This window comes from Eptatretus burgeri, unplaced genomic scaffold, assembly GCF_056783735.1.
Source record: "Eptatretus burgeri isolate ZD-2024b unplaced genomic scaffold, Ebu_testis_v1 Ebu_testis_scaffold_3189, whole genome shotgun sequence".
Taxonomy (NCBI): domain Eukaryota; kingdom Metazoa; phylum Chordata; class Myxini; order Myxiniformes; family Myxinidae; genus Eptatretus; species Eptatretus burgeri.
The window spans coordinates 1-23,884 of record NW_028225139.1 but is presented as its reverse complement, the minus strand read 5'-3'; the positions used below and the strand labels follow the sequence as shown (position 1 = coordinate 23,884).

The 23,884-nt window shown below is 45.9% G+C and overlaps 1 protein-coding gene across 5 annotated transcripts in view; it reads right to left on the bottom strand.

Moving 5' to 3' along the window:
- Nucleotides 1-21,246, bottom strand: part of LOC147006323 (collagen alpha-3(VI) chain-like) — a 144,467-nt gene extending 123,221 nt beyond the window's left edge. For 3 of the 5 annotated variants that reach the window (XM_085869059.1, XM_085869062.1, XM_085869060.1), the window contains exon 1: nucleotides 21,108-21,245. The gene's annotated coding sequence lies outside the window, so the exon portion shown is untranslated. Of the gene's footprint in view, nucleotides 1-21,107 lie in introns of all 5 variants that reach the window. The other 2 variants (XM_085869061.1, XM_085869063.1) reach the window with 1 other exon arrangement.
- Between the last annotated feature and the right edge of the window lie 2,638 nt (nucleotides 21,247-23,884).

Below are 23,884 nucleotides of genomic sequence, written 5' to 3'. Positions count from 1 at the left end.
GTTACTACACAGGGATTATGACTGGTTTAATCCTCCAAGAGTACTCAATTCCCCAAACTGTCAGTGAAGCAAAATGATGGGACAACGAGGCATACCACGGCTTTTTAATAAATAAATAAATTATTCCATGCACAAGACGGGCAGCACAATTGCACATGAAAAGAAAGAACAAAACCTAATTACTATGCACAAAAATGATTTCATTCACTTAATTCTCCGACTTGTTCAAACCAAGGACAGCTCCATGGCTCCATTCCTCCACTCCTCCACTCACTTCCTGGCAATTATTTTTTGGATCTGCTGTCTGCTCTCGCTAATTGTGCACACATCCAAGTACAATGCCTTGTGTTATAGTGTGTGTGTGTGTGTGTGTGTGTGTGTGTGTGTGTGTGTGTGTGTGTGTGTGTGTGTGTGTGTGTGTGTGTGTGTGTGTGTGTGTTTATTTTCTTGTTCTGAATATTATCGTTTTGGTTCATGTTTCCATGAGTTTTCTGGAACTGGGATATTGAGACTTTTGCAGATGTGTCAGTGGATTACTCAACATAACTTGTGCCTTTGGGTGTACAGCTGCTCTGACATGAGTTTTTTACATCTCGATAGGAGGTTGCTTGTACTTTCTGCTTTTACTTTGCAGAACCTATACTTGTTTGATTGACTCAGTCCCACCATTTTCTTAAAGCCATCGGTGTAGTGTCCTTGTTCTTCACCGTTTATAATGCTTCATTCTCCATGTTGAGTTGTTGAGCTGACCTCTTCTTGGCCATTCCCAAAAGCCTTCTTTGTCAATTCCCAATCTGTCCAACTTTTTTTTTTTGAGAATTTCCTGCTCTTTAATCATTTTCCCAGTTGTGGGTGTATATCTGTTGATATTTCGTTTTATATTTTTATTTTGTCTTTTTTGCAATTGTTGGGGCTGTTTTCATTGTTTTGATTTCTTGTATGACATCTTCCATTCATGACTGTCTTTGGAAATTTTTTGCTGGGTGGGTTAGGGATACCTTCTCTGGTTTATTGTCTTCGTGTTTTCTTACAAATTGGATTTGGTAATCTGTTGCACTTTTCACGTATTCAACCAATCCTACAGTTGTCATTCTATGTTCTTGGATGAGCTCCATCAGGCCGCTACCTCCTCCTCGTCTCGGTAGGTACATTTTCGGGATGCATTGATTTTTGGAAAACATTTTGTGGATGGTGAGGAGTTTCCTTGTTTTGATATTTATAGCGAACGTAGTGAGCTTCATACTTAATGCGTGCACATGAGAGAATAGGAAACAACAACAACAACAACAAGAACAACACAATACCCTAGCAATTTGGAATCCGTGTCGTTGGCTATGACCCTTTTGCTTCCGGTTTTTATTGCATGGGGAATGATGCATGCCAGGAGATAAAGGCATCATCGGAGACATGAAAGACCCAAATATCAGACATGGTGTATATTTCCTCCACTGATTTTAATAAAGAGAAGTCTGAAGACGATGATGATTCACGAGTGGTATTTGACGATGTAGATTGTTTCAGAAGTCAAGGATGAGACAATGTGATAATGTTTGACCAAGTTATAAAAATGATCAACATGATGTGGTACGAGTGACAGGTTATTAGCTGCAAAATGTCGAAAACCCGGTTTTGTTCAACAACTTTAAAAATTTGACCTTTGCATAACCTTTAAAGGTCAGAAAACAATGTTGTGGACATTAAAATAAGGAAACGGGATACGTGCTATAGCTTATTGGAGTTAGTTTGTTGAAGAAGGTCGAAAACCCGGTTCGATTCTCACAACTTTGAAAATTTGAGCTTTGTGAACGTTAAAGGTCAAAGGTCAAGGATTATGACCTTTGTAGCAAAACTTCCTCTGGATCATTCCAGGAACAATATAACATCATATAGGCTATATGGCATTTCGCACTCCTCAGATTATCTATACTTTGATGAAATCAGGGTAAAAACAAACTTGAAGGGGGCGCCACGGGCAAGGTGTTCGAGATAGAGCAAAATGGTTTCAAGACTTTAGGTGGGGAATGACCTCACGATTATGCATAAAAAATATTCTCATCCTAGCTCTCACAGTTTGGGCGGTTGTATGATTTTTGTCAAAATTTGCAATTTTCTAAGTTCGTGACCTTGTGACCTTGACCTTGGGACGAAAATGAAAAATCGAGCTCCGTGGGGTTATGCAGGTGCCATTGGGCTAACCAAATACTGAAACCCCAGCCAGATTCGACAAACCCCTCGGAGAAGATGCAAATTGAAATTGGCTACCCCCTAAAAACACGTTTTTTGGGCGTGGCTCCACCCATAATGGGCGCACCACGCCCATTCTCAGGAAAACACAACGAGATCATGATATAAACCTCCCACACAAATTTTTATCAGGATCGGATCAAAACCCATGGAGATATGCTCGGGACAGACAGACAGGCAGACAGGCAGACAGGCAGACAGACAGACAGACAGACAGACGCACAACATAACGAATATAGTGGTCACTTATTTTTTTTCGTGAAAAGGTTTTTTCGTGAACCAATATCTCCCGCATCATCAAAAAATATTTTTTAATCGTGATTTACGTAAATTGATCGCTGATCCCGAATCCAGGCCGAAGTCACCGGAAATTGCGTATACTGTTGTGAACACGTTATAGGTAAAGTCAGAAGCGAATGTAAGAAGAATTCTACGTTCGCTTCTCGTATTAATTTTTTTTATATGAGATCCTGTTCTTGGCGGTGTAGTTGTTGTTGTGAAGGTAATGTTGAGGTAATATTTATTTTTTTCAGATGAGATCCTGTTCTCGGCGGTGTAGTTGTTTTTGTGAAGGTAATGTTGAGGTAATATTAATTTTTTTAGAGGAGATCCTGTTCTTGGCGGTGTAGTTGTTGTTGTGAAGGTAATGTTGAGGTGTAATGTTGAGGTAATATTAATTTTTTTAGATGAGATCCTGTTCTAGGCGGTGTAGTTGTTGTTGAGGTAATATTAATTTTTTTAGATGAGATCCTGTTCTAGGCGGTGTAGTTGTTGTTGTGAAGGTAATATTATTTTTTTTTAGATGAGATCCTGTTCTAGGCGGTGTAGTTGTTGTTGTGAAGGTAATGTTGAGGTAATATTAATTTTTTTTTGATGAGATCCTGTTCGAGGCGATGTAGTTGTTGTGAAGGTAATGTTGAGGTAATATTAATTTTTTTTTGATGAGATCCTGTTCGAGGCGGTGTAGTTGTTGTTGTGAAGGTAATGTTGAGGTAATATTTAGAGTGTACGAGGTGCAGTGGAACACGAGAAGCAAGCGTTCCAGCATCAACTCCGCTTTATTGCGCGACCAGAAGCACATTCCTGCCACCCCTAGCGGGCGAGGCATGATATACAAAAACCCAATCACGTGACACAGCACACTCCTCCCCCCGTAAAATGACAAGTCAAATGATGAAAGGACAATCATAACATGACCACCTGAAACCCATCAACACTCATAATCCTCCAAGTACCGCGGCCGCACCCTGACCCGCCTCGGACGGGCAGCGCCGCCAGACAGTCCAGGCTCAGACGCCTCCCAGCTCGGTCGAGGTGACACCCTCGCCGGACTCGCGCCATCCGCAATACCAACCGCCCCCGACCGCCCAGCCTGCCCGACGTCCCCGGGTAGGACAGCATCAGGCGAAGACCCCCTGGGCGTCGGCACATCCGGCCCTAGCGATACAACGTCAGGTGCCGGCGACATTACAGGTGGGGGTCCCACATCGTTCGGCCAGGGGAGGTGTGGGGGGGGGGTGACGCTGAACAGCGATCATGCATTTGGTCCACGTGCCGCTTCCACACATCCCCACCATCAGTCCGCACCATGCAATTCGCCGGCCGAGTACCACAGAGACCACCGCCGGCACCCATTTGGAACCGTGGAAATAATCGCGCACCATTACCCGCTGTCCCACATCGAAGCCGCACAGCCGCGTCGGACGCGACACCGCCCCACTCCCCGACCCACCAGGTTGCAGCAAATCCAGTCTGGACCGCAATGCCCGTCCATAGAGACGAATGGCAGGCGAATCACCCATGACAGGATGAAATGCGTTCCTGTAATGGAGCAAAAAGACATCGACCACCATCTGCACAAGTGCAACCCCCCCCCCTCCCCCCTGCGCAAAGCCCGTTTCAACATCTTAACAAACGACTCAACTTGGCCATTCGTTTCAGGATGATACGGTGCGGACCTTAGATGTCGAATACCATTTTGGCGCATAAACTCATCAAATACACCCGCGATGAACTGCGGACCATTATCAGAGACCAGGATCTCCGGTGACCCTTTATTAGCAAAGATCGTCCGCAGTTTCTCTACTGTAATGTTTGCTGATGTATGCTGCATTACTACAACCTCCGGCCATTTAGAGAATGCATCGATCACAATCAAAAACATTTTGCCATTAACCGGCCCCGCAAAATCTACATGGACCCTCTGCCAGGCTCTGGCTGGCGCAGGCCATAGTCCCGAAGCTCGACGCGGGTTATCAGCATCTGTTTGGCACGTGGCGAAACGCTTAACCAACTGCTCAATGTCTTTGGCCAACCCCGGCCACCACAACAGGCTACGAGCAAGACTCTTGGTCTTCACGATGCCAAGGTGACTGACATGCAGTTCTTCCAAACACTGCTGCCTGAACTTCGGTGGAATCAGCGTCCTCATTCCCCACATAACGCACCGTTGGACCAACGACAGCTCTGATGCGCGTGACGTGAAAGGTTGAAATGCCGGTGTCGAAGGCAGATCGCTCCAATTCCCCGTAGAAATCACCTGGGCGACACGGGCAAGCACCGGATCACGAGCCGATTCCACCGCGACCTGTCTGGCCGTGACCGGCCCGCTTTGGACCTGGCCCAGCGCGAACACATCGACCCGGTCGGCCAACTCAGACGCAGCTGGACCCTCCGCACACGGCAAGCGTGAGAGCCCGTTGCAGTTAGCATGCTTCTCAGTGCTTCGGAACTGAATATCATCATAATCGTAAGCACCCAGAAACAGACACCACCGCTGTATTCGCGCGGCCGCTACCACTGGCACCCCGCATTCGGGTCTCAGGATGAATTAAAGTGGTTTGTGATCCGTCTGCAAAGTGAAATGCCGCCCCAGCAGGTATTGATGAAACCTCCGCACACCCCAGACGAGGCTGAGAGCCTCGCGCTTGATCTCGGCATATCCCCGCTCTGCTGCGGACAGGGTCCGGGATGCAAAACAAACAGGCCGCTCGGAACCATCGTCCATCCTGTGGGAGAGCACTGCCCCGATGCCATATGCAGAGCTGTCGCACGCCAATAGGAGCGGATGCGCAGGCTCGTAGTGCACGAGGACCGTATCCTCTGTGAGCAGCCGCTTGACACGGTCGAACGACGCCTGGTGTGCAGGCCCCCAAGCCCAGTGCTCGTCCTTCCTGAGCAACCGTGTTAACGGCGCAAGTTGTGAGCTGAGCCCTCGCACGAACCTTTGGTAATACTGGGCCATACCAATGAACGAGCGCAGCTGCGTCTTGTCGCGAGGCGGTGGCATGTGTTGAATCGCTTCCACCTTCCGAGGACCTTTCAACAGCCCCTCTGGCATGATGATGTGCCCGAGGTATTCCAAGCGCTGCTTGAAGAACGCGCACTTGTCCCTGTTCAAGCGCAGGCCGCACGCTTCTAGCTTCATCAGCACTTGGGCAATGTTCGCAAGATGCTCATCCGCCGTTTTCCCTGCAATGAGCACATCGTCCAGGTAGGTCTGAGCGGGCAGGCCAACGCAAACCTGATCCATGGCTTTCTGCCACAAGGCTGGGGCCGAAGCAATCCCAAAACAGAGTCGGGTATATCGATAGAGTCCTTGACACGTGTTGATTGTCAAAAGCTCGCTATTCCCGGGATCCATCGGCAGGTGAAAATATGCATCACGCAGGACTAGCTTCGTGAAGTATTGACTCCCCGCCAATCATGCATATATTTCATCGATTGACGGCAGTGGATATTACTCCACGCTGAGCCCCGGGTTAACCGTGGATTTGAAGTCCCCGCACAATCGAACGTCTCCATTCCGTTTCAGCACCGTGACAACCGGGGTGGCCCAATCTGAGCACGACACCCGTTTGATCACTCCACAGGCCTCCAGCCTATCCAGTTCACCCTTGATCTTTTTCCGCAGGGCATATGGCACCGGACGTGGTTTACAAAACCGAGGAACCACCCCCTCCTTCAGGAAGAGTTTTGCCTCCATGCCCTTGAGTTTCCCAAGGTCGTCGCCAAACAACCCTTGATGTCTTTGAAGAATCTTCTCCAACTGATCCTCCCATCGGCTCGGCACGGGTTGCACAAGGTGAACTGCGGCCCAGTCTTGCCTGATGCGGGCCAGCCAATCTCGGCCGAGGAGAGACGGTCCCCTCCCCCGCACGACGTACACCCGAAGCGTGGCGACCTGGCCTTGGTACCGCACAGACACGTCTGCCATCCCGACTGGCGTTATCTTCTCGCGGGTGTACATGAACAGTGTGAGGTTGGACCTGATAAGCTTCAGGCCGTTGAGTCGATGCGCGGTCTGTTCTCCGATGATCGACACAGCCGCTCCCGTATCGACCTGGAACGTGATCGGCGTTTTGTTCACTTCGACTTCCACAGTCATCGGGCGCGCCGCCGCCAGGCCAATTGAAAACAGGCCCATCAACGGCCGCCGGTTCCGCCCCGGGTCGCCTCGCACATTGCCGTCCATGACCTTTACGGTGGCCGGCGCCCCACGGCACACACGCGTCAGAGGACCCACCTTGTGACAATTCAAACACACGGTGCCTTTATACGGGCACGCACGGCGCAGGTGTCGACCTCCGCATCCCAAACACGTCTGCGGGGTCATCTCGCCGCACGTGCGGCCGCGCGGCGACGTCCGAACCTCACCGAAGGTCGTGCGCGCGTCCCGGGGTGCTCGCGACCCCGCGTGGCCGGTGATGGCTCGAACATCCCCGCGAGTCTGCTCGACCGCTGTAGCCGTGCTGACTGCCGAGTCGAATGTCATGGCTTCACCCTTCAGCCGTAAAACCGCTGAAACCATCTTCGCATCTTGTAAACCAGCGATAAAACGATCTCTGAGCCGTGCTGGATGCTCCTCTTCCGTGAACTTGCATGCCACGGAAGAATGCTTAATCCGCGCCACGAAATCAGCGACGCGTTCCTCTGCCCCTTTCGAGAGGCGATCGAACTGGTATCGAGCGAGTTGTAATGATTTCTCCGGCGCCATGTGTGCTTTCATCTTCTCCACAACGTCCTGAAACGACAGCCCGTCATCCCGGGGCTTGTTCGGCGCCACCAAATCACTCAGTAGTCGATAATGCTCCGCCGAAAGCGAAGCGAGCAAGATCGACCTCTGTTTGCTCTCGTCGACCACATCATTCGCGTGGAAATAGCATTCAAATTGTTCTGAAAACAATCCGAAGTCGTCTCCGACGAAAACGGGCACAAGTCCGTTTTCAACCATCCTCGTCAGCCAACTAGAGTGTACGAGGTGCAGTGGAACACGAGAAGCAAGCGTGCCAGCATCAACTCCGCTTTATTGCGCGACCAGAAGCACATTCCTGCCACCCCTAGCGGGCGAGGCATGATATACGAAAACCCAATCACGTGATACAGCACAATATTCATTTTTTTCGATGAGATCCTGTTCTAGGCGGTGTAGTTGTCGTTGTGAAGGTAATGTTGAGGTAATATTTATTTTTTTCAGATGAGATCCTGTTCTAGGCAGTGTAGTTGTTTTTGTGAAGGTAATGTTGAGGTAATATTAATTTTTTTCGATGAGATCCTGTTCTCGGCGGTGTAGTTGTCGTTGTGAAGGTAATGTTGAGAATTATTTTTTTCAGATTAGATCCTGTTCTCGGCGGTGTAGTTGTTGTGAAGGTAATGTTGAGGTAATATTTATTTTTTTTACATGAGATCCTGTTCTCGGCGGTGTAGTTGTTGTTGTGAAGGTAATGTTGATGTAATTTTTATTTTTTTAGATGAGATTCTGTTCTAGGCGGTGTAGTTGTTGTTGTGAAGGTAATGTTGAGGTATCATGTTGAGGTAATATTATTTTTTTTAGATGAGATCCTGTTCTAGGTGGTGTAGTTGTCGTTGTGAAGGTAATGTTGAGAATTTTTTTTTCAGATTAGATCCTGTTCTCGGCGGTGTAGTTGTTGTGAAGGTAATGTTGAGGTAATATTAATTTTTTTCGATGAGATGCTGTTCTCGGCGGTGTTGTTGTTGTGAAAGTAATGTTGAGGTAATATTTTTTTTTTAGATGAGATCCTGTTCTAGGCGGTGTCGTTGTTGTGAAGGTAATGTTGAGGTATCATGTTGAGGTAATATTAATTTTTTTAGGTGAGATCCTGTTCTCGGTGGTGTAGTTGTCGTTGTGAAGGTAATGTTGAGGATTTTTTTTTTCATATGAGGTCCTGTTCGAGGCGGTGTAGTTGTTGTTGTGAAGGTAATGTTGAGGTATAATGTTGAGGTAATATTTATTTTTTCAGATGAGATCCTGTTCTCGGCGGTGTAGTTGTCGTTGTGAAGGTAATGTTGAGGTAATATTAATTTTTTTTCGATGAGATCCTGTTCTAGGCAGTGTAGTTGTTGTTGTGAAGGTAATGTTGAGGTAATATTAATTTTTTTTCGATGAGATCCTGTTCTAGGTGGTGCAGTTGTTGTTGTGAAGGTAATGTTGTTGTTTTTTTTTCATATGAGGTCCTGTTCTTGGCGGTGTAGTTGTTGTTGTGAAGGTAATGATGAGGTAATATTAATTTTTTTAGATGAGATCCTGTTCTAGGCGGTGTAGTTGTTGTTGTGAAGGTAATGTTGAGGTAATATGCAGTCGTGTTATCACGGTTATAGAAATGCACAAATAATTAATTTGATCTATAGTATACCCAATCACACCTTTATGACGAAAAATTAACAACAAAACTAGAGAGTAAATACTCTCGCAGTTTTAAGTCTACCGAATTTTATAATAAAGACATCTCCCGCATCATTAAAAAAATAATTTTTAATCGTGATTTACATTATTTGATCGCTGATCCCGAATCCAGGCCGAAGTAACCGGAAATTGCAGCATCGAATGGAAGAATAATTCTACGTTCGCTTCTCGGCTTTGCCTATTCCATATTATTATCAATTTCTGGTTGTGGCCAGTTTATTGTTCCACAGATCCACAAGAATCCTGGGATTGTGAGTTGTTTTATGGCTTTGATTTGGTTCCTTGGAGAAAGGTATGTTTTCAGAATCAGCTTCGTTCTCCACAGGTATGCTTTGGTAATTGTTTTGCAACATTTGTTTGCGACATTTGGTGGCCTTCTTCTACTCCAAGGTGTTTGTATGATGCTTCATTGTCGAACTCCTGTATTGTTGTGTCTGTCATTTTTTTATGTTGTCCGTTTTTGTTGGTCTACCTTTTATGAATGTGCACTTGGCACACTGACCCAGGCCAAATTACATTTGAATGTCGTCACAATACCGTTTTATTCATTTGAGTTGTTCTGCCAATTTTTAGTCGTTTGGTGCAGAGTTTTAGATCATCCATGTAAAGTAGATTTGTTACCTTTCTTGTCTCTTTGGGCATTCTCTTATTTGATGTTGGGATATATCCATGTCCTTGCTCATTAATGAGGTGGCTCAGTGGGTCCAGAGCCAGGAAGAATAGAAGGGGTGAAAGGTTGTTTGCCTGGAAGATCCCTTGATGTATCTTCACCATGTGTGGATCCGGGGTTGGGGGAGGGGGGGAGGGTGGTGCCATAGCCCACCCCTCTCGGACCGCAAGTGCCCTTTTTTTTCCTTTCAAAAACTCACCATATTTTCTGTAACCAAGAGCTTAATAGCATCTACGGCTGCAGAAAATGCATTTAAAGATCGATTAAATGTTAAAAATATAGCCGTGGGGTACCTCGGCTGAGATACCATTTAGTTAATTTATTTAGCGTACCGACCACCCCACTGGATCACTGGCTGCAATGAGCGATATGATTGGTCGGCCAGCCATGTGTCACTTGCTTTCAGCCACGTTCCCACCAATCAATCAAATTGCCTCTTTTTAATTGGTGCTCTTTGGAGTTGAACGTGTGGCAGTTGCGTTGGTCAGTTACAGTTTCTGTCTTCTGTCAGCAAGACAATTTCATCACCATTTTTTGTTATAAATCATGCCATGACATCAATGGTTAAAGAAGAAGAGAGAGTTGCAGGCTGAACCAGAAAAATATCAGATATATTGAGGGAAATATGAGGTTTGCTTGGGATTAGTAGATGGATGGATCATTCGGACGGGTTGTCCTCATCGATGGCTATTAGCGAATGCTGGCTGGACCGGGACAAGTCTCCCAACCGAAGGAGGCATGAGGCTTATTTTGGAGCTCACTCGCTGAGCTGGAAACGTTAAAATCAGGCTGAAATCTGTTTCTGCCAAATCAAAAAAACAACAACTTTCCTCTTCCTTCAAGGGACTCTGTGTAACTCGTGGTGACAGCAAAGATTATATTCATCAGACACATTCGGCTGTTTCCCTTTTGTTGGACTGTCGATGTGGACTTGTTTTTCACAGCTGATGTGAAACGGAGCAGTTGCTATCATCACAAAGGAGAACAATCTGGCCCAGGATGTTCAATGCAACAGCCATTGTTTTAATCTTGCCTTAGGAAATCGATGGAAAATGTCTTCCTCAAAAATGTCATGGATGTGTCGGAGGAGGTGATAAACTTCAATAAGTATGAACCGAAACAAAACTTTAATCTCGTGCAATGGACTGTAAACCTACACGGCAATGACAATGAACTCATAGATATGTGCACGACCAGATTTGTCCAACGACATGATGCTATCGCCAAGTTCATGGACAACTAGAACGGGTACTCGGTAGAGCGCATATCTTCGCCGCCGCTACTTTTTTCTGGGCACATTTGAAAAACGTCATTTAAAAACGTCCATGACGTCACAACCATCAGTCCGATGGCCGTTAAATTTGGTGTTAGACGTCATTGAGGGCAGTCCAACAAAATGGAATGATAAACACTGAAAAAAATCGAAAGTTTAAAAATGACGTCATCTTGTGACGTCATTTTGACGCACTTCCAATGATGTCACTACCAATCGCGGACTACCATCCTGAAAGCTCTTATTTCACGGAACATTTTAACGTTGGTTTCATGTCAATAGCTCTATTAGATCTGAAGTTATGCCTTCAAGTATATTTTGACCTTGAGTGTGACCTTGACCTTGACCATAGAGTTAACTTGCAAAACCTGTTCAGAAATAAGCAGATATTTTGGTGCTGATCATAATGCCTGGATTTGGGACAATTTCCTTTACAAATTACATAGATATTTGAATATAAAATATCAGGACATTTTAGCCACAATTGAAAAACGTTATGTTCAAACGTCAATGACGTCATAACGGTCAGTCCGAACGACATCAAATTTGGTGTGTGACGTCCTTAAGGTAAGTCCTACAAAACGGTATGATCAAAACTGATGAGGTCGAAAATTGAAAATTTACGTCATCTTGTGACGTCATTTAGACGCACTTCTGATGACGTCACGTCAAATCTGACACCATGTACCCGAAAGGTATTTCGTCATGGAACAATATGGCATTGGTTGCATGTCGATAGCTGGCTTATGAAGGAAGTTATGCTCAAAAGTTTGTTTTTGACCTTTTCATGACCTTGACCTTTGACCCGATCGCTCCCAAAATCTAATCAAATCGTCCTTGGATAATCACGAATCATCCCACCAATTTTCATGCAATTCGGTTTAATACTTTCTGAGTTATGCGAATAACAAACAAACACACATATTCACAAATAAATAAATACACAGCGACCAAAACATAACCTTTCGCAGAATGCGAAGGTAACTATGAAGCCGTTGAAGAATCTCTCACAGACATATTGTTGCGAATTCGCGCCTGCCGGTGTGCGATCGGCCACGTAACTCGAATCGCGGCACGTCGCCCACCGGATGGACAATTCTGTCGTGACCCTCTCGGACTAACGCCGGGAACTAGTCACGGGTGGGCCTTTCGGTCTCACCACGATCGTGCCAATCGGCCCCCCGCGTGGGATAGGGTTGTTCGCCAAATTCGACCTACCTAAGTACCCACACAGAGGGTAGACCGGGCGATCGCACCTCGCCACAGGTCGACTTCGGACACGGGCCACTTTAAGCGACCCGTTCCGTACTATCGGGATAACCGAGCGGTGTTATCGTCTACCTCGACGGTTCCGATTAATTATCGGGCGTATTAAGCCCACTACCAACCCTTAACATGAAGCAACATGGAGATTCAATTAAAGAAAAGACGAAGCGAAACGGGAAAAACAGTTCAACATAAGGCACATTTATTCCGCGGCACACGGAAAGCAAACATATACAATTACAACAATTATGCACCAAAAGCAGATGTTACAAAAGAAACACAACAATGCAGATCTACTACCGACTACGCGAGCACACAGCAACACTTACACAGTTTTACTTTACAGACGGCGCCGACAACACATTCACTCAAATGCAAAAGGAAAGGGCCACCCTCAAAGACAAGAGGGCAGACGGGCTTGTGGGCCGCGAGACCGGTTGGATCCTACCCGTGTCTTGTGATGAGCCGCAAATGTGGCGGCGGTGCCCCGACTCCGCGCTCCTTCGCGGGTTTCGTTGGCACTGCTTGGAGTGGGGTGGGAACGGGGCCCCCCTTTTCGCACTATCTCAGTGCGGGGGGGGGGGGGAAAGGGGGGAATTGTTGATGCTCTGGGGAAAGAAGATAGCTGACTTGCTTGGGTCCCGCGACGAGCGACTCCACTGCGACCTCGTCGCCGACCGCCGTCTTCCTTGCCTCGGACCCGAGGTATCCGGTCCCCTCCGCAATTCTCCTCAGCCGACTGCAGCAAATCACCTCGACCGCGCTCCAGGCTCCAGGCTTCCTCTCTCTGCAGCTCCCCGACAGACTGCCACTCTCCAGACCCGACTTGACTGCCTCGACCTTCCTGACTCCAACTCACTGCCTCCAACCTTCTCTTCAACTCAAAAACTGCCTCCAACTCTTCAACTGACCACCTCGAACTCTTCTCCAACTTCGCCTTGACCGAAAAACTCCTCCAAAACTCTTCCTTGAACTCTTCCGACCCAAAACTGACTGAATTCGCCCCGCGCTCGGCGCTTTATAGTGGTGTAGGAGAACCCATATGCAAATTTCTTGATCAGAACGAGCTCGGGGTGGAGCCACGCTCGCCCATTGGATGGAGAAAAAGGGGCGTGAATCTCCCCTGATCCTCGAATTTGCATATATCGATTCTACTCCGACGCGCCTCGAGGCGGAGCCAAATCGCCCCGCGCTTGCTGATTGGACGGATCAGAAGTGGGCGTGTATCATTCCTGATCCGACTTCTCCTCGGAAAGGCCGCACTTTGAACCCTCGGCTCGGCGCGCGCCCTGTACGAGTCCAGGACAGCCTGACGCTCGGTGCCCACAAGCGGTGCGGGAATGGCCGCAGAAGGAGAGGCCAAGGTGGTGGAGGGACTAAAGTGGCGGTCCATGGCCATGGCGACGTTTGGAATGGCGGTGATGCGATGTTTGCGGGAGCGAGTTGTGAAGGTAAAAGTCGTGGCTGTTGGCGTTGTTGTTGTTGTGAAGCAGCGTTGCGGTTGGTGGTTGTTGTGTGATGGCGGTTGAGACGTGGTTGGTTCAAAATAAGGATATAACAGAAAAACGGCTATCTTAAAGGGTCGCAGCCCGAATGAATCACATTTATTCCCTCTAAACAACGGGTTTGGGGCTAACTACACATGTACTTACAGAGATATCTCACCTACGGGACCTGAATGGTGGTTTACGAATTTCCTCAACCGCAACAATATCTTCAAAGGTGAGGTGCAAACAAGTAGGGCCATTACACGCTGCAATAACGGTTCAAATTAATCAATGACATGGTGGTACTGCACAATTGTCTTGCTCACACCAAGACTCTGAGCCAGAATTTGCAAGCCCATTATCAAGATTTTCTCACTGCCTACTGTATCGTCAGAGTAGTCATAAATACGATTAGTGCTGCCTGAAATGACATCTCTGAGAAATTCAATGAATGGTTCACTAAAGCAGAAAATCAGGCAGCTAAGGGGGATGTGCAAGCTTCCGTGCCACAAAACTAGTCGGCAAACGTTGAGGGTGAATATTGTGGCCGATATGCCTTCGGACTACTACAAAAAGCTTTGGCCACAACATTCCTGGATCATCTTCTCGCACAACTGCACCACTGCTTTGAAGGTCTGGCTGGCATAGCCGTGAAGGCTCTCCTCCTTGTTCCATCATACATCGCAGATGCAACACCCTCGTTCAATATTTGGAAGGAGGGCATAAAAGATTTCTACGAAACATATAAAAATGATCTGGAAGGAGAGGCCGACATATCTATATATATATATATATATATATATATATATATATATATATATATATATATATATATATATATATATATATATATATACATATATACATATATATATATATATATACATATATATATATATATATATATATATATATATATATATATATATATATATATATATATATATATATATATATATATATATATATATATATATATACATATATACATATATATATATATATATGAGGTCTGTTCAAAAAGTATCCAACCTTAATTTTTCGTGCGTAAACAAATGAAGCTAGGGAGGCGTGGTTTGGTGCACGTATGTAGGCGATCCTAATCCGTATGCTTGAATATTTTCCCACCTGCAGAAGCTGTCAGTCGCCGACAGACGGCCGATGAGTGAGGAAGTGTAAGTGAGCGCCATTGGATTTTCGTTTTTGACAAAATGACAGATCACTGTGGTCTCATCGCCAGTGATCACTGTGTTGAAGAAGTTGGGATCACTATTCACAGTCTCCAGCATGTACTGTGCGATCTCCAAACGGAGTTGCTTCTGCTCAATCGTTAGCAGCTTTGGCACGAACTTCACTGAGATTCTTGTTAAGCCCAAATCCTCAGTCACAATGGAATGAATGGATCCAATGCTGATGCCCACCTCGTCTGCAAGTTCTCTGATCGTGATTCGACGATCCTGAATCAGCAGGGTCCTCACTTGGTCAGTGACGATCTCATTTCGGGATGTTGAGGGCCTACCAGAACGTGCTTCACTTTCCACTGATGTGCGACCATCTTTGAAGCGGTTGTACCACTCTTTTATGTGTGTGGTGCACATTGCTTCGTTCTCGAAGGCCTGTTGAATCTTGCGGATCGTTTCCACTTGGGAATCGCCAAGCTTTACACAAAATTTGATGCAGTAGCGTTGTTCAAGTTTTTCCGTCATTTTGTCAAAAACGAAAATCCGACGACGCTCACACTTCCTCACTCATCGGCGGTCTGTCGGCGACTGACAGCTTCTGCAGGCGGGAAAATATTCACGCATACGGATTAGGTTCGCCTACACACATGCACCAAACCACGCCTCCCTCACTTCATTTGTTTACGCACGAAAAATTAATGTTGGATACTTTTTGAACACACCTCATATATATATATATATATATATATATATATATATATATATATATATATATATATATATATATATATATATATATATATATATAGCAAAATATTTTATCAATATATTTTTGTTGTATTGTATATAACAAAATATTTTTGTTGGCTATCAAGAACTGCAGAAGTTGGCCAAGTTGCAGGGATCTCAATTCCCCATCTTATACTTCAGATAGGTGGATGACATATTTTGTCTGTTTGAATCTCATGAAGTCTGTGACCGCTTCTTGAATGAATTGAATTCTCTTCATCCTGCCCTCAAGTTCACAACAGAATTGGAATGTTCAAATTGCTTACCCTTTCTGGACGTCCTCGTAGAGAGATGTGCATCATCATTTATGATGTCCATCTGTAGAAAGCCCACTTTCACCGGTCAGTATACTCAATGGGACTCTTCGTTCAACGAGATACAAGATTGGTTTGATCATTGTATTAGTGAGTCGAGCTAAGAGGATATGTTCCAACTCCAAGTTTCATACAGAGATGGACAAGATTGCCGGTATCCTCAGTTAGAATGGATATCAGGAGTTTTACGCACAAATTCCTCACTGCTATAGATGAACGGAAGATGGGTCCTGAAAAGTGCCCAGTCTACATCAAGATTCCTTGGAAAAGGAAAATGTCGCAAAGATATGAGGAACAAATCAAAAGATGTGTCTCAAACACGTATCTGGCTGTTCGTCCAAGAGTGATTTTTCACCTCTCGACGTCTGATTCCTGCAGTTAAGAAGGACGTTCTGCCTGCCTCAAAACTTAACAATATAGTTTATGAGTTCAAGTGCCGATGTGATGCTCGGTATGTAGGCAGAACTTCCCAGACTCTGACAGAATCAAACAGCACGTCCCTTTGCCCATCAGGAAAAAACACTATTGGTTTGCAAATACAGCCGGTAGGTGATTGTGGGAAGGTCCCAGCATCAATCCCAACATCGTGTGCATCTACTATTGGATAGCATTTGATTGAGAATGCAAACTGTGCTGAACAGTATAATGCGGATGCATTCAAGATATTGAGTAGAGGACGAAGTATAACGCATCTCCGAATACGAGAAGCGCCATTTATCTATTCAATGGACCCTATGTTATGTTGGCAAAAAGAGTTTGTCCATTCACTTTGCTTATTTGTGCAAAGACGAAGAGGAACACGAACTCGTCTCATGATCACAGACATTGATGAAGAGGTTTCTGTAACAGCTTTAGGGGCCCCGCCTCAGACCCTGCAACCTCCAATTGGAGAGCTAAACACTGAACAGGCTCCTTCCACCGAGACCGTTGGGAGGTGATGGCGCATCAGTCGAGAATGTCCAATCGGAATCGACTTTGTTGGTAGGTGTCTATTAGACTGTTCTTCTTCATTACCCACTCACTTTGTGTGAATTTCACTTGATGAGAGAACACCGAAAAGCTTTGTGGTTTTCTGTTTTAACCTGTTTTATCGTAACGTCCTTCACAATGTCTACATTGAAGTTTTATACTCTACAAAACTTAGACATCTCTGAGAAATCAATGACATGGTGGTAATGCACAATTGTCTTGCTTACACCAAGACTCTGAGCCAGAATTTCCCATATGTCATATGTCATATATGTTTATGTCGACATTGAAGTTTTGTACTCCCAATCATTTTTTTAGTTTTTATTTTATTCCCCTCTTCATGTGCGAATCTGCCAACGCCTGTCGCTTAACTTCCCCATGAGCAGAGATTTACGTCCACAGAATAGCTCGAGCATGAGCACATTTACAATTGGGCTGCCACTTGATGTAGAAACAATCGTCGAAGGATTATAATCGTTGCATCAGATCGTTTTTTTTTGTCCACGGATGAGGTTGTTCATCTGGCCAATGTCCACAGGATGCAATGAGAATTAAAGTTTCCCTTGTTGCGGGTAATTAGAGCTATGTCATGGGAAATGATTGATGATCCATTCTTGAAAAACATCCAATTACGGTGAAAATTTCATCTGTATGTCAGCTGGATCGGTTTACAAATGCAGAACAGCTGCAAAGTATCTGTCACTTGTGTGAATAGTCTGGACACCAAATGGGCGATTTAATTTATTTTATTTTAGTTAAAAAGAATTTGGTCCACCCGTAGACAGGAAGTTTGTTTTGTTGTTTGTGGGATATTTGTGCATTGTGAGAAAGGCCAAATGCCAACATTTCAAATGCAAAGATGGGAAACGGAGAATCGAAGGCCACATGTTTGGATAGGATTGCTTTGAAAAGCCACAACAGTTGTGATCCCACAATCATCTGTTTCTTTCTGAAATTCTGATCTAAAATGTGGATTTTCATTCAAAAAATTTTAATTCAAAGTATTGATATACAGTATACACCGACACTGATTCAGAGATGGTCTATATTCAAAAGCAAATGAAAGATGTCCAGGCCGACTTGCGAAGTCCTGGAGCATCAGGAACGAGCTTGTGCTCAACCACCTGCATGATCACTGATAATAACTAATCGGATCAGTCAGGCCAGCGTAGTGCCACATTCATCAAATGGGGGTACCCTCGGTCTTTAGACCCAAAATAATGAATTATGTTCATTGTTAATGCATCAAGCCATCGACCAATCAACGCAGCTGTGGGATTGAGGTCACAATCCCACATTTTGCTGAGAAGGCCCCTGCATCATTTCAATTCTCAGCATCTTTACATCTTGCTCAACTACTAGCTGTCCCTTTTGCATCCTGTTCCTTGGAATGCTGTTGTGGCATTACATATTCATCTCGCTGGCCTCAGCTGCTGCAGACCCGTGAGGCAAGCTCAGACGGCACACAGCTGGGTTCTGACAAACTGAGCGCTGCAGGCCGTTTGGAGCTCGGCTCATTGGTTGTTTCTGCAGTGAAATGAAATGCAAATCTGCACAGAATGATGTCTTTTTTTTTAGATCCTCGTGGAGGATCTCTGTCTTGCTTGATCTTCTTATTCTTCTTGTGGACTTTTTTGTTTCACAGCTTACAGTTTCATCGAAACTTCCTGAAACTTGGCATATACATGTAAAAATACTCTGCGCAGACAGTAACCATCTCTGATTTTGAAAATTCCTCCGAGAAAAAAAAGTTATGACGTCAAAATATCTCCGCTAATGGAAATCGCCTAAAAAATTATCTCCGAAACGAGGCAAGCTTTTTGAATTCTGTTTGCGGGAATCGAACAGGGCATTAGCAGAGATGAATTGCCGCACATATGATACATCACTATGATGTCTTATCAATTTTTATGACGTCATTCCTATTTTTTGACATTTTTTGTTTCACAACGCAGAGTTTTCATCGGATCTTCGTGAAACTTGCCATGTATATGCAGAAAGCCCACGCACAGGCAGTAACCATCTCCGATTTTGGAAATTCTTCCTAGAAAAAAAAGTTGACGTCATAATATTACCGCTAATGGAAATTGCCTGTACCATTATCTCCGAAACTAGGCAAGCTGTTTGAATTTTATTTGCGGGAATCGAGCCGGGCATTAGCACAGATAATTTATCGCAAACCTGATACATCGGAATGACGTCATATTCGTTTTTATGACTTCATCATTAAGAGGACGAGGATCTTAGCTCATTTGAGCTTGTTTATTTTACCACGTGATATTTTTTTTCAATCATCATATCCGATCACAAATTGGACATTCTAGATTCAGATGCACACGATGGTCGTATTGTAGAACAATCCGCTGGATGAATCAGACACTTGCTTGGAAATTCCAGGTGTTTGTTCAAAGCACAATGTATGCCGGTTACTGTTTGAGTTCATCATCATGTTGTATAAGCAAGCACTTCTTCTTCTTCTTATTCTTCTTCTTCTTGTGATATAACTGTCTTGGATGTGGCATCTCATCTGCTCCAGATCACATCTCCCTCTTCCCTCAACCCTCCAATCCTCCCCGGCAATACACGTGTTCTTGCAGAAACCTCTTCCTGGTAAAACTCCCCTGATCCAGGTTGATTGCACACTTCAATTCCAACTTGATCCTCTTTTCTTCAAATCTGTGGAACCACTTTCCAATCACCGTTCAAACCCACTCTTCCCTCCCTGGTTTTAAGCAGGGGGTGTGCTGTCACTTCGTGTCATTCCCATCCCGACTCACAGTCTGTATTATCCCCCATTGACCCTTTCAAACCCAACCCTCTTACTTGCAGGGTGCTGTGTGTGTGTGTGTGTGTGTGTGTGTGTGTGTGTGTGTGTGTGTGTGTGTGTGTGTGTGTGTGTGTGTGTGTGTCTCATTTTTCAAATCATTCACTCCCTCTCATTCCCTTGTGTCCCTATTGTTACCCCACTGTCCAATGTCAGTACCTTGTCATTTTTCCCCTCTTTGGCCTTTCTCTTCCCTGAGCCTCGATCTTGTGTAACCAAAAAAATATGAGCTGGCTGTCCTTTCTGATTGCACTCCTAACAGCACAAGTTTTGTTCACTTGGTGCTTGCTTCAGGACCCTGGCTGTGCATTTACAATTCCTGGCTTGTTTATCTTTCCTTTGTACTTGATATTATAATATTATATTTTTCCGTCTGAGGCTCGGAGTGTTGCTCGTGCAGACACTTGTCATGGAGCGAGACCAGATGATGATGGGCTCATTCGTTTTGATCTTTATAAGTGCTTGTTAAACTTTCTGCATGGGATGTCCATGGAGCCGTCACAATATTGAGTGCAACAGCTCAAGCTCGATATTCATACAGACTTTACTCGGCGAGGTGATTTACTTATTTTTTGGGTTTAAGACCTCAACAATTTATGAAAATCTTTTTTACGAGCATGAAAAGTGGGAATGATCGGATCGACAAAGGAGGTGAACGGATTATCTCTTTTACAAATAAAGGGATGGGGATGGAGGGGGAGAGGGAGAGGGTCACAGGTGAAGGTTGTCTTCTTCAAACTGATTAACATGTACACCCACCTGTAGTAGGCAGTTGTATTGATTATAGGTATCCACCAGTCATACGTACCAGGACTTGCGCAGGTTATGTAATTGGATAAAGCGTGAGATCCATTAACTCACAGCTTACGCACGCACGCACGCACGCACGCACGCACACACACAAATAGCTTGTCAACGATTGATACTCTCAATAGTCGAAGACATTCCAAGGTTTTGTATAATCGACAGATATAGCTAAGATATAATTAGTAATGATACAATTAATATATTACCAATCACGTATGCACTGATGTTTTGAAATTGAAAACGATAAAAAGAGTAAGGATCTTGAACACGGATTTGCTGATGAAACCTTCGTTTCATTCCGGTTATTGATGACACTCTTTGTGACGTCATAATGAGCAGTTAACTAAACGAGATGAAACTTTTCTTATCAAAGAACCGGCATACCGTGGAAATGTATCACAAAACTTATCAATAAATCTTCCACAAGGTGAACTGTGGATGCAAAGCAGGTGGAAGGTAGTGACACACCACCATAAACGAACCCTGATTACATAGACTGCTGGTTGAACAAGGCAAGTTGTCCCGAGAGAGGACTACGTGCACTAAGGGTATTAACTTGGAACAGCACGAAAGGACTTACCAGAGGCTTGGCCGCCTCTCCGCACAGCAAGCACTTGGATATGCTCCTAGATGCCGCCGCTAGTCCAGACGCATGAGTACCTTCCTCCCCTGTGCAGACCGTCCCCCCATCCCCCTTCACACATCAATCATTCCTGTTTATCCCCGGTCCTGCCCCCTTTTCACTGGAGCGCAAAGTGAGTGCTCAGTCACTCCTCCCCTCTACTGCCGAATATGGTGGACATCTGGCCAATCTACTCACGCAAGAAAATGGGAATCTTGGGAATCTTCCGAGTTGAAAAGTTTAGTTTTGAATCAATTTTCGTTCCTCCCACAAAATGGGGAAAAATTTCTGAATTAATTTAGGGGCGGGGGTTAAGGGGACATTAGCTGGGGCAGGGGCTGGGCGATTGAACGCGCCTGCAGGATGGCGGGACTAATATCAGAATGGGAGGAGCAATGCACGGAGAACGCTGGAAAAGGGTCTTGACGGAGGGAACGAGGTGTGGGTCGAGGATGGGGAGCCTTGGAGGGGTCCCGCCCTCCATCCCCGTTGTCCGGGCCCCTCTCTCCACCGCACTCTCATGCAAGTGGCGCTTGCGTGAAGCTTGGTGCCGAACGGGATCTTCAAGAAGGTACAGGTGAGGCTCCGTGCGGCTCCATGGATTTATGTGGAATGTGGCTCGAGCAGATAGGTCGTTCTCCCACTCGGCCGGTCTTGTATCGATCTCTGTACCCGCATTGCTTGCAGGAAAACGCTGCCCTTGACGTGGTTAAAATTGCACCGTGACACTGCGGAGGAACCTTGATTTTTCGCCCATTCTTTAATGCGAGGGTAACGGTTCTACCTGATCTTACCTGAACACTTTTTCCTGTTTGTTTCGTTCTCTTGGCCCAATTGGTTTTCATCTCGAAGCCCTCCTGACCACGCGTCTCGGGTCCCTGGGATGTGATGCGTGCACGTGCCGGAAGGGGACGCTGTGCGCGTGGGATTGATCTCGAAAACGAGCGCGAAAACTGAACCGCCAACAAATCTTATTCCATATAAAAACAAACCGTCAAGGGTGCACCCAACCCACCACCGTCATTGCCCTCCTGGACAACCACTTGACACCACCTGAACCTCCAGTCCCCTCTTCCCCACGTTGCATCCCTTAAACCCCACCTCATTTTACCATTTGCACCCCTGGATCCCTCCCCTCATTATCCCCCACCTGACCCCCTCCCCTGATTGTACCCCCCAGACCCCCTTCATTGTACCCCTCCTGGACCCCCTCTCATTGTACCCCTCCCAAACCCCCTCTCATTGTACCCCTCCCAAACCCCCTCTCATTGTACCCTCCCTGGACCCCCTCTCATTGTACCTTCCCTTGGACCTACTCTCATTGTACACCACCCCGGACCTCCTCTCATTGTACACCACCCCGGACCTCCTCTCATTGTACACCACCCCGGACCTCCTCTCATTGTACACCCCCCGGACCTCCTCTCATTGTACCCCCCTTGGACCCCATTTCATTGTACCCCCTTGGACCCCATCTCTTTGTACCCCCCTGGACCCCCTGTCATTTGTACCCCCTTGGACCCCATCTCAATGTACCCCCTTTGGACCCCACCCAATTGTACCCCCTGGACCCCACCTAATTATACCCCCCCGGACCTCCTCTCATTGTACCCCCTTGGACCCCATCTCATTGTACCCCCTTGGACCCCATCTCTTTGTACCCCCCAGACCCCCTGTCATTGTACTCCCCCTCCTTGGACCCCATCTCATGGTACCCCCTTGAACCCCATCTCATTGTACCCCCGGGACCCCCTGTCATTGTACCCCCTTGGACCCCATCTCAATGTACCCCCCTTGGACCCCATATAATTGGACCCCACCTAATTGTGCCCCCCCCCCTGGACCTCCTCTCATTGTTCCCCCACCCCCTTGGACCCGCTCCAACTGTATCCCCTTGGACCTCCTCTCATTGTCCCCCCCTGGACCACCCCTAATTTCACAACCTCACCTTCATTGCAACCCCTGGACCCTCTCCCCCCATAATAAATAAATAAAATGAAGGGGGGGGTTTCGGGTGCTCGTTGAAACATTGATTTGAAACATTGCTGTGATTGGTATCTCCAGTGGTACTTGTTGATGGTGTTATTTTTATCACTCAGATTTGTGTGTTACTGGTGGATATTTGTCATTGATTTATCCATTGCAGGGAGACCTGAGAGACTGATTCGACATGTGATGATGGACTCTTCTTTCACGAGCACAGTTTTCAATTAAATGATGTCGGTGAAGGCATTTTAGATCTTTTCCCTTTCACATATGATGAAGTGCAGTGTGTTTACAAGTGTCGCTCCTCTTAATAAGGGCACTCGTGTATGGGCTCATGTTCTCCACAAACACCCTTTACTACGACTACTACGACTACTACTCTAACAGCCGCCAATTGTTCCTCCCTTCTTGTGGAGTTAGCCAAAGAATGTCTTTAACCCTTTTATGAACTGGTTGGCCGGGTCTGACATTTGGGTGAAAATTTGAGTTTTGTCCAGGTTGCCGGCGATAGCTCACCTCCTTCATGAAGAAAATTGTGCGATATTTAACGTCCACAAACTAATGCTGGCAGATGGGATGCCCGGCTTAACATCCATCTGAGAGACCGCACACACATTGATGCCCCGCCCTGCTTGCAAAACACCAGGGTGAGAGTTGATAGCTGGGTCGGGATTCAAACTCGGGCTCGACAACTCAGAGGTGGGTGTGCATCCCTCTCGGATCGAGGGCTTTAGAGTCAAGGCCATCCT